This window comes from Schistocerca cancellata, chromosome 7 (assembly GCF_023864275.1).
Source record: "Schistocerca cancellata isolate TAMUIC-IGC-003103 chromosome 7, iqSchCanc2.1, whole genome shotgun sequence".
Lineage (NCBI taxonomy): Eukaryota > Metazoa > Arthropoda > Insecta > Orthoptera > Acrididae > Schistocerca > Schistocerca cancellata.
Window position 1 is genome coordinate 312,449,757 of NC_064632.1, and position 12,967 is coordinate 312,462,723.

Below are 12,967 nucleotides of genomic sequence, written 5' to 3' on the forward strand. Positions count from 1 at the left end.
TGTAGTACCCTACAGAAGGCCACACCTGTTATTAGCTGGATACAGAAAAATACCTCCAGTGTACAATCATTTTATGTTTCAAAAGATGAGGTCAGATCTGTCGAAGAGTTGCTAAAAAGCAGACTAGAAGACATGAAAACTATTACAATATTGTGCAGATGAGCAGACTGTCTAGTTAACTTGTACCTGACCATGGATTCAGAAGCAAAAGTGGCAACATGCAACCAGGTTGCTATTTATGATCAAAAATGTTACTTAGGATGTGTCGCAGACTGCTGCAAAGCAGGTGAGGTATTAGGGAACGTCTTGGGACCAGCAGAATCAGCAATATAATTTCACTAGCCACATTTGACACACACATTGGATTTCTTTTGAACGTAGTGCTGTGACTGTTACAGTTCCTACAATTGTGTCAGGAAGACAGTTCAATTTGCCACTCAATGTACAGAGTACAGTAGCTACAGCATGGGAAAATTTCTGCTCTAAGCATAAGCAACTGTTTTTTTGACAGTTATGGTGCATTAAATGTTAATGATAGGTTGTGCTAATCTACCTATATGTTGTTGCTTAGTGTGTGTGTGTGTGTGTGTGTGTGGAGGGGGGGGGGGGGGAGAATAAGAAGAGGAAGCAGAGTTTAAGATACACTTTTTTCGAAAGTGTGTTCTGCAACAATGGCCATGTCACCAAATACACCTCTGTCAAATTTCGTTGTACACAAACACCTTGCACACATGTAAACAGTGTGTTAGATCATTGATTCATAGCAATTTATGTGAAGGATGTTAACACTGGTAATATTTCACGTAATTTACATCATTTCGTGAAGTACAGAGCTTCGTACTCGTTTGATGTTACTGAATTTCTACAGTGAAAAGGCATATTTTCGACAATGAGACGCATATATCTTGGAGGATTTTAAAGTCTGACATGTGCTAAAATAAAGTCTTTAGCTGTACCACTTGAAAAGGCACAAAGGCCAAAATTGCAAGTGTGAAATAAGTAAGTTCTGCAGTCAAAGCAGAATATGAGACTATTAAAAAGTATAATTAATGCATTAATATGTAGGCCTAACAAAGAGGGTGTAAAAATTTCCCCATGTTAATTCATGGTAAACCTAGCTAATTCCAATGTCAAGGAAGTAAGTGAACTGCAAAGCACCCTCAACTTACATACAACAGTCATATTACACTCATGGCATATACTGTTACAACTGTTGATCTATACCTTTGTGAAACCACCACCACCACCACCAACATAAGTTTATAAATTTGACAATATACCTGAAATGATTTATATCATAAATGCAGATGGTGAATTTTATATAACACTGTCAAATGAAGATTATATAATATGACTAGTCCAGAATAAGCTACAAAACTTAACAATTATTCAGGGTTACACATTGACACTTACATGAATGAAATACCCTTGTAAAGAATACTCGAAAGAATGAAACTGTCTGCATTTTATCAATAGTAACTACAACTCATATATTTTCTAGATGACAAAATGACTAATAATCAAAATACATGATCATGCTGATGATAGCATACATGTGGAAGGCATTACCATGCCATGTATCTGAAAGTTTTACCTTACATAAAGTAAATTACGTACACTATTATTCTGTGACTTACAATAGATGAGTTGAAAATATGCCAGTATTAATTTTAATAAGTAATACATATAATTATGGTACTACTTTATCTTGTAAAACTTTGGTTCATGTCCCATGACAGAACAAGCTGTGAATTTACAACAGACCCAGTCATTACTCGGAGCTATTCAGAGCCGTACAGTACGATACAGTGGTGCAGTACTGGTACAGTTCCAAAGAACGCACTGACATGCACCTCGTGTATGGGGAAGTACGTTGCAATGATTTCAGTGCTGAAAGGCTGTACAGGGAACAATTTCCTAACAGGCGTCATACATCATGACGAAGGTTTATTTCCTCGATTGACGAATGCAGATACTGGTTCAACAGAAAGAAGAAACGAGGGATCTGGTAACACGAGGACCACACACCCATCTGGTTTTGAAGAGAAGGTGATGGAACATGTTGCAGCAGATGCCACTACAAGTACTCATCGTATTGCATGTGAAACACGTGCTGCACATAGTAGCGTTTGGTTAGTACTCTTCAAACAACAGTTACAACCATATCACACACAAGAAGTCCATGGAATGCTTGTGACTGACTTTGCACCAAGGGTCACATTGTGTCAGCATTTGCTCCAATGTGGATTGATCAACCAGATTTCCTCCAAATCATGCTATTTATTGATGTAGCATCATTTAATCGTGGTGATATTTTGAACAGCAGGAATAGCCATGTGTGGGATGAGGAAAACCCTCATGCTGTAGTAGAGTCACACCATCAATTTCATTTAGCTGTGAACATCTGGACTGGTGTTGTATGCGACAATCTGACTGGGCCATATCTTCTACCTGGCCATCTGAATGACCACCTGTACTTGAGGTTCGTGCAAAGAGTTCTACCTGAGTTGGTGAAAGCACCCTTGGCTGTGCATGAGAAGATGTGGGCAGAATATAACGGTGCACTACCTCACTTCAGTATGGATGCCTACAACCATCTCACTGCTGCATTTCCTGGTTGCTGGATTGGAAGGGGAGGTCCTATTCATTTATGGCTTGTGAAATCACCTGACCTGAATCCCCTTGATTACTTTTCTGTGGGGATACGTAGAGTCACTTGGGCAAGAGACCCCAGTGGTTATGGAGATGGAATTAGTTGCCAGAATTGTAGCTGCCTGTTATGTGATTCAAAACATACCAGACATATTTGTTATGGTGTGTCAGAATCTGGTTTGCTGATGTCATGCTTGTGTTGAGTTTAACAGCCATTAGTTTCAGCATATTTTGCAACATACAGTACAAATGGTACGTTCATTGTGTCAATGATAGTATTTACTGTAACTAATGTAAATAAAAAAGAACACAGTAGTGTGATTTTATTCTTGGATTCTCCAACCCCACATTCCCTACCTCAAACTGTTCAGCTGAGCACCCTCTATGTCCTATTAGATTTTTTCATGGTCTTACAGGAACACCCTGTATGGCACTGAGTTTCGCAAGATACTTGCGTTAGCTGATAATATAATCACCTAGCACTTTTGAATATTAATTGCATGACATTAAAAATTGTCAGACTGGATTATGAATTGATGCAATATAATTAACTGATCATAATTATCACAACTTTGCTACACAAAGGCATCATAATTATTGTTTAAGATACGTCTATTCTGGTAAACGCAAGCTGCAACAAAGAGTCATCCATAATTCATAAGTGCGGTGTTCTGAGGGGGGGGGGGAAGATTGTAAAGTAGCAGCACGAGATGACATGGATCAAAAACTGCAGTTCCAATCATTTTGATGAGTATGGAAAAAACTATGTGCCAGGCCAAGACGCGAACTTGGGACCTCTGCGTTTCATGGGCGAGTCCTCTATTGACTGAGCTACCCAAGCGTGACATGACACGTCTCACACCTTTACCTCATCTGCTATGTAACTTCACAGAAGGAACCAAAGCTTGTAAAGTAGGAGGTGAGGTACTGACAGAAGTAAAGCTATGAGGTTGGGTGGGGAGCTGTGCTTGGGTAGCTCAGTTAGTAGAGCACTTGCTCCTGAAAGGTAAACATCCCAAGTTTTAATCACAGTCTGGTACACAGGTTTTATCTGCCAGGAAGTTTCATATCAGCACACATTCTGCTGCAGAGTGAAAATTTTGTTTTATGCAAAAATAATTTAAGAAATTGGATGGCATGTGATTTATTGTTACTGCATTTACAAATGTTAGGATACAAGAGATACATAATAATAATTCCCAGCAATATGAGGGGTTAGTAATCATGATTCACAGCCCTTGGTGAGTAGTAGGGGAGAGGGTAATTGCACATTCATTGTTTCTCAGTTAACAAGACATACTGAAGTTTCACATATGTAAAGTAAAAATTGGATACCAGTTTCATATTTAGTGCTTAAAAATTAACAATAGAATCTTCAAACCAAAAAATGAGTCAACAGTAAAACACTAAACAAACAATCTAAATCACAGAAACCTCCAGCCTGCATCAGAGTCTTTATCTTTATCTGTATCTGGTTCTGCCAGTGCATAACACACTGTTTCATTGCTCAACAAACTGCACAATATTCGTGATACTCTGTCTCTCAATACGCCTTGAGGACTTACATATTTACTGCAGGTCAGCCCTTTCTTATGAAGGTTACTTCACTGAAGGTTCTTTCTAATTCTTATAAACACTGAAAGGGGTTTGTCTATTTTACAGTGGAATAGGCAAACATTGTGTACTGGAATTGTAGCCATATCTTTCTGGTCATTTGTAAGTAGTAGTAGCAATAGTAGTTTTATTCATCCACAGATCACCATCACAAGGATAGTAGACGTGTCTTGGTAACCAGTTGAAACTATTATTGCCTATAGAGGATCTAGGTCAGTTTTGCCAATTTTCAAAGGGCAGATATGCTACAGTGTGTTAATTTTGTCAATTCTCCTCTCTTATCATCCTTAAAGCACTATAGATGTCTTTAGCAGTTCTCTGAGTTACAAGGAAAATTACCTTTGTTTCTCTGTAGTATTTCTTCCTCTTTTCCTTATATGGAATACTGTATTTGCTTGCCCCAACTTGCAGTTTTGATAACAGTGGGCACATATAAGTGTTGACCACTTCCAGTCCTCAGCCAGGACTGAGCTGCTGCTCAGGCACCTGCTTTGAATCACAGAGATGCATCTTTTCAGGTGTATTTGGTGCTCAAGCACCATTGTTTACAAGACAATTGATATATAAAAATCAGTACTGGGTCAAGAAGAAAAATAAAGTGAAAGTGAAAGGCATTGCTTCCCACATTGTCCTTGTGTTTTTGCAGGTGGTATTTTGAATTTTTCTCCTATAGTCATGGTACTGGATGGCTTACCATACATAGTATACCTTCAGTTTACTTCTTGTATTAATTATATTGCATATCACCCAGGTTTTCTTTTCCACAGAAATTTTTACTAAAGGGCAGGATGTAACATTATAACTACAGTCAATTAAAGTAAAAAAACAACAGCCAGATGATGGGAGCTGATCTCATGCTTATCTGCTAGATTTGTAAATTCTGGCTACAAATTGTGTACAGATTAATTTTAATGTAAGATATTCACAATTTTAGCTTGTTGATTGTATTTGTATTTTAATTTGAGATGCCCAGATGTCTGTATGGTAATATATTGGGTGTAATAGGTATAAGTGCAGATATTTATATTGGTGACAGAGAATGGTGTACTGAACAACTTCATATCAATATTTCTGCAGACTGTTAATTATAGCAATAGCAAGTCATATACACTTGTTTTGGGGTTGGGTAGTACCTCCAATTACATGTGGCAAGAGCAAGCCACAATTGGTTATTTTCACTTTGGCAGTAAATCAGGTGTCAAAGGGTGATTGCGCGGATGCAGAACATTTAATCTATACTGGCAGGTGTAATGCAGTTAGTGGTGCAGTTATAACTATGTAGAAAATGTCAAGTGGTAAATTATGTGACTTGTCTGTGGGAAGACTGTTCAACACAGAAAAAAAAAAAAACCAACACAGTCACATGTGCACAAATTATGGTACCACATATAAAAATATCTGCATTTTACCCATTACTCCTGTGTAATCACATTTCAGGACTGCATGATGATTATTGTAAGTCAAAGGGCAGGTGAGAAAATTTTGAATTAACTTATCTCTGTATTCATAGCGTGTAGGCTTTCACGGCCGGCATCTTCAGTAATTAAAACTTCCGGGCTAAGAGGCTGTGGTCCAATAGAAGAAATACTTCTCCCTGACGTTTCGTTGCCAGCTGCAGGCAACATCATCTGAGGTGAGTCTACGACTGGCTGCTAGGCCATTGAGGTCCTGTTTATATAGAGCGTGTAGAGGGCGCCACCACTCTTCACGTGTTGTCAACAGTAAAACTATCTCTGGCTGGCGTCATTACTCTCGATCGAAGGTAATGGATTGTCACATCTTTGGTACAAAGTCGATCTTATCTAACTTCAAGCCTTCTTCTTTCCTGTTAAAATTATTGTGGTGTTTAAAAATCTCTACAGCCTCTCTATACATAAGTGCATAGAGCGTGCTAGCTAAGACATCGCATTAGTATGCACGTATGTATAGAGAGGCTGTAGAGATTTTTAAACACCACAATAATTTTAACAGGAAAGAAGAAGGCTTGAAGTTAGATAATATATGGCAATCGACTTTGTACCAAAGATGTGACAATCAATTACCTTCGATTGAGAGTAATGACACCAGCCAGAGATAGTTTTACTGTTGACAACACGTGACGAGTGGTGGCGCCCTCTACACGCTCTATATAAACAGAACCTCCACGGCCTAGCAGCCAGTCGTAGACTCACCTCAGATGATGTTGCCCGCAGCTGGCAACAAAACGTCAGGGAGAAGTATTTCTACTATTGGACCACGGCCTCTTACCCCGGAAGTTTTAATTACTGTTATCTCTGTATGCTGATACAGTATGAAGGAATGTATATAGGTAAATTCATACACTAAATGTAATAAATGAGTGTAATTTATCTGCAACTTTTGTAAAATCTAGCTACAAACTGTGTACATATTAACTTTGATTTAAGATGTTTATATTTTCATCTTGTTAACTTGAATTCATTTTTAATTTTAAAATGGCCAACTGTCTGTCTTGTAAATGCCACTTATATCCTATATCTAACACTACTATCGACAGTGATCAAAAGGATGAAAAATAATAAGTAAATGTGGCAGGCTCCAGAGGCTTACAACCAATCTTATAATTAGATATTATCAGCTTCTATTTCTGAAGTACAGGTATTATTTTGCATTTATCCATATTTGAAGAGATGGGATATGTAATACATTTAGTGTATACATGGTCCAAGTGAGTGTATGTTTTTTTACAGTCATCTATCAGCTATATTTTTCTGTAGACAATAGCATCATCAGCAAACTATCTGATACAACTGCTGACTTTATCTGATAAATTCTGTATGTATACTGAGAACATTAACAGTCCCAACCTGTTGCTTAGGGCACACCTCATTTTAATTTCGTGTCTGTTGAACATTTGCCATCTAGTATAGTGTACCAAGTTCTATTGGTGAACAATGTGGTGCAGATTTTGGAACCTGATGAAATTCAGGTAAACAGAATGTTCATTTTCATTTGCATCTCCTATTAGCAAGGTACCATGTTTAGAAAAGGGTGTCGTTTTTGATGTTTCTGGAGTTTACTGAACCCATGCTGACTTCTTGAGAGGCTCTTCTTTTCCTCCAGGAAATCATAATGTTTGAGCTCACATCCTGAATCCAAGAGATACTGTTTTAATGAGCATGCGTCTTTTAATCTCTTAATAAACATCCCACTTCCAGTAAATATAGTGCATCTTCTTTCTTCTTCTTTCAAAAGGCTAAGTCTTGTCTCTGCAGCCACAGCTTCCTCTCTTCAGTGGTCTTATTCAGCTTCATGTATGAACAACATCTCAGCTCATTGATCATATTTTTTAAGTAAGATATTCTCGGTCAGCCTATCATTTTCTTGCCTATGATCTTGCCTTTGAAAATATTTTATAAAAGATTATCATGACTAATTCAGTGTCCAGTGACTTTTGCTTCACATTAGCCTATAATTTTAAGTAGTTTTTTTGTCTCTCCTATTTCTTGCAGAACCTTCTTATTCAGTTTTCTTTTTCCAGCAAGTTCTTGTAATTCTCCTCCAGGACCACATTTCTGCAGCTTTGTGATGAGCTTTGTCCTGCTTTGCCAGTGTCCAGCTATTGCTGCTGTATGTCAGGCCACTCAATACAAAAGTATATTAATCTTTTCTTAGAGTGGAAGCTGATGTGCGTGTTCAGTTGGAGGGGGTTCTTATTTCAGTGGGACTCTTGGTCAGTGCTATGCTTCTCTTGATTTTCTTGAGATGTCCATTGTTTGCCTCCATATTGCTACCAAGATAATGAAATTCAGTTACTTCCTCGAGTTACTGACCATTCTTATGTCAGTCTTACGTCCACCTCATTTCTTGTCTGCAACCATGACTTTTGTCTTCCAGGGATTTATTTTTATTTTCAGTTTTGTTTTCTCTTAATTTATGACCACAAGCATTATATTTATTTCCTTTTATGAGTCTGCCACTGCTGCAACGTCTTTAGCAAATCTGATGCAGTGTAGACAAAAAAAAAAAAATTACAGTATGAAGTTCTGAGTTCTTCTACGTACATATTGATGAAAACTCAAAGCAGAAAAACCACATTGCAGTCCTGCTAAAATGTTTAGGTTCAGCTACTTTTGCCATAAGAATAATTGTCAACTTTTAGGTCACATAAATCTGTGTATTTATATTTACTGAGTCCTATAGTGTAATATTCAGAGTTAATGTATCACTTAGACAAAAAGTATTTTATATTCATTGCATAAATGAAACTAATTAGAACAACATGTGACATTCACACACTTACATCATCTTCCAGGCATCTACCTCAAGTATATTTATTCACTCATGAAATTTATGGTCAGCATTCCAGTGAGAGCAATAGAGATATTCACAAATACAATCCTAAGTATTCTCAGGATCTGACCTATGCAGAGGCTGGGAACGACTCATGTTAATTATGTGATGAATGACAAAACAGTTTTGAAATTTCATTACAAATGGCTCTGGGTGCATTTGCTACTAGTCTGTAACCATTACATGTTCTAGCTTATTGCAGACTGATATGGAATTGATATGTCTATCTGATAGGGCAAGAAGTGAGTTCAATTTGTGAATTCTTTTTCTCTTTGTGTGTCCACATGTGGATTAATGTTGTTTCTGCTGAATAAATTCATCTTTACAACAGAGGGATTCTTAAATAGAAAGAAATAGACAGTTATAAATGGCCATCTGTAATCATACAAATATTATTTTTAATCATCAGTGCAATTGTTTGTTCAACTAACTCATTCCATATCATAACATTTATTGTGAATATAATCTACATCTATGTACGTACTACGCAAGGCACCATATGGTGCGTGCAGAGAGAGGATACTTTGCACCACTACTAATCACTTCCTTTCTCATTCCACACACAGATAGAGCAAGGGAAAAATGACTGTCTATATGCAACTGTACGAGCTCTTATCCCTCTATTCATACCTTCATGGTCCTTAGGCAAAATGTATGTTGGTGGCAGCAAAATTATTCTGCAGTCATTCTCAAATGCTGGATCTCTAAATTTTCACAATAATGTTCCTCAAAAAGAATGTCACCTTGCTTCCAGCGACTTCCATTTGAGTTCCCGAAGCACCTCCGTCAACCTGCCGCGGAATAATTTCATTGTCTTCCTTTAATATGATGTGGTGCAGATGCCAAGCATTTGGTGTCCTATATGCAGTCTCCTTTACAGATGAACCACACTTTCCCCAAAATTCTCCAAATTAACCAAAGTAGACCATTCACCTTCCCTACTACTGTTCTTGCATGCTGATTCTATTTCATATTGCTTTGCAGTTTATGCCTTGATATTTATACAGTGTGACTGTGTCAAGCAGCACATTCCTGATGCTTTATTCATGCATTTTGGGTTTGTTATTCCTACTCATCTACATTAACTTATGTTTTTTACATTCATTGCTAGATGCCATTCATCAAACCAATTATAAATTTTGTTTAAGTTACCTAGTAACCTTGTACAGTCACTCAACAATGACAGCAGTATACAGCTGCAGATTGCTGCTCACCCTGTCCATCATATCTTTGTGTATATAGACAATAATATTACTCATATCGCACTTCCCTGTGGCCCTTCAGACAATGTCCTTTTCTCTGATGAACACTCGTCATCGAGGACAACTTACTGGCTCCTATTACTTAAGAAGTCTTTGAGCCACTCACATATCTGGGAACCTATTCTGTATGCTTACTTCTTCATTTACAGTCAGCAGTGTGGCTTGCGTCATGTCAAATGCTGTACGTAAATCTGCAAATGTGGAATCCACCTATTGCCCTTCATCCATAGTTCAATGTGATGCATTCTAATACCATGCTGATTTGTGGACATAAAATTTTCCCTCTCAAGGAAGTTTATTGTATTCAGACTGAAAATGTGTCCAGGGATTCTGCAGCAAACCAATGTTAAGGATATTGTTCCTTAATTTTGCAAGTCAGTTCTTTTATCCTCCTTATATACAGGAGTCACTGGAGCTTTTTTCCAGTAACTTGGAACTTTGTGCTGGGTGAGGGATTCACAATAAATGCCAGCTAAGTATGCAGCCAGTGCTGTAGAGTACTCTTTGTAGTAAAACTGAACTGGGATTCTATCAAGACCTGGAGACTTATTTCCTTTCAACTCTTTCAGTTGTTTCTTTATGCCAGGGATGTTTACTACTATATCCTCCATATGGGAGTCTGTGTGATGGTCAAACAATAGTATTTGTGTACGATTCTCCTGCTTGAACTTTTCCCGAAGTGTGAATTTTAAAACTGGCTTTATGTTTGTTATTTTCTACTGCCATCCCAGACTGGTTAATGAGTAACTGGATAGAAGTCTTAGACCCACTTAGCAATTTTACGTAGGACCGTAATTTTCTCGGGTTCTTGGCAAGATCTTTTGGTAAGGTATGATAGTGGTAGTTGTTGCAAGCTTTGCTCATTGTTCTTTTTACGGACACACAAATTTCTATTAACTTTTGCCTGACATCATTGGTGGGCACTATTTTGAACTAAGGGTGCAACAGTCTTTGCTTCCTCAGCATTCTTCAAATTTTTTTGTTAAACCACAGTGGGTCTTTAAAAATCCTTGAATCCACCTGCTCAGTACATGCTTCTCTAGAGTGTGATTTACGAATTTAAACTTTGCCCATAGTTTCTATACATACAACATATTGGAAATTATATCAATTCAATGTCTAAGTGGGATGTTAACAACATTCTATCAGCTCTTCCTAGCAAAAATACACTCCTGTCCTTATTGACTGTTTTATTATTTTTAAGTACCAAAGTCACTATGACGACATCATGGTCACTTACGCCTGTCTCTTTACTGACACTGTTGATTAGGGCAAGCCTGCCTGTAGTTACAAGGTCTGAAATATTTCCATTTCGTATGGGCTACTGAACTGGCTGCTCAAGACAGTTTTCGGAAAACATATACAAAAGTACTTTCCAAACTGTTTGTCTGTTAAACATGTAACTAATTAACTGACTAACTAACAAAAACAGTTTATCTTTTCCAGCCACACAGTACTATTAATTATGCAAACCTTTCTTACGAATGCAGGAGTTGCTATTAATTTATCTTCATCAACTTCTCTATATTCTCCTTGTGAAATGTAGCTATGTGGGGTTAGCTCCATTTACTACAATCCAACTGCTTCAGTATCTATTCTTTTCTTTTTTTCCACTATGTGTATAATTAATATGCTGTAGTTATGTGAAATATCCAGTTTCTTGTTCAAGCTGATGTTCACAAAACTTCATTATTCACTAAGTAATTTCATTATTTGGAACAACAGAATAATTAGTTTATCAAAAAATAATTTATGTAAAATAATGGAAAGTATAGGATGGAGTATCAATAACATTATGAAATGATAGAGTGCTACTCATTGTAGAGATGTCATGTTGAGTTGCAGATAGGCACAACAAAAAATCTGTGACACATTGAGCTTTTGACAAAGCCTTCTTCAGCAAAGCAAAAACACCCATGTTCACACACGCAAGCATATATGACTGACCACTATCTCCGGCCACTCTGGCCGGAATGCAACTGTCATGTTGAATTAAAGCAGCCACCAGGAATGAGGCAGGGAATGGGAAGGGATAGCTGGGTATGACTGGGGGGGGGGGGGGGGGGGGGGGATAAATCAGCACTGTCTGGTGGGGTGTGTAGGAACTAGATGATGGTAGGGCAAGGGTGTCAGGCACAGTGCTGAGAGACTGTGGGGATGGAGGGGAGAGGGGGGCGCCAGAGCAGGAAAGGGGAAAAGACTGCTGGGTGTATCGGCAGTGAGCAGTGCACAATGAGGGTGAGGGGATGTGAAATTCGAGAAGGTGATAGGACAGAGGGGATGGAAACTGATGGGTGGAGGGTGTGAGGACAGTAAGTTGCCATAGGTTGAGGGCGAGATTACTTTGGAATTGGAGAATGTGCTTTAAGGATAATTCTTTTCTGAATCATGTAGTAGGAGTTATCCTTACCAAATATTCTCTGCACCCTAAATTATCCTGGTCTCAGCCTATAGTAACTTAATGTCCTCATACCCTCTACCCAACCATCCTATCACCTCCTCTCAGTAATGTTCCCTTACCCTCATTGTGTGCCACTCGCTGCCAAAGCACCCACTTGGCTTTTGCTCTTCTTTGCCCCTTCTCCACTCCTCATTTCTCCTCTTCTCTTCCCACAGCCTCTTGACGGTGCACTTGACATTCTTGTCATGTTGTCATCTAGAGCCTGCATGCTCTGCTAGACAGCGTTGACTTCTCCCCCCCCCCCCCCCCTCTCCTCCCAATTGTACCCTGCTATGTGGCCCCCATCCCTGCCCCACTCCAAACCGCTGCTTTCATTCGATGCACCTGTTGCGTTCTGGCTGGAGTGGCTGCAGGTAGCGGTCGATTGTGTGCATGAGGTTTGCTTCCTTGTGTGTGTGTGTGTGTGTGTGTGTGTGTGTGTGTGTGTGAGAGAGAGAGAGAGAGAGAGAGAGAGAGAGAGAGAGAGAGAGCGCACACACACACACACACACACGTTCTTTCTTTTCTGAAGAAGGCTTTGGATGAAAGCTTAATATACACTCCTGGAAATGGAAAAAAGAACACATTGACACCGGTGTGTCAGACCCACCATACTTGCTCCGGACACTGCGAGAGGGCTGTACAAGCAATGATCACACGCACGGCACAGCGGACACACCAGGAACCG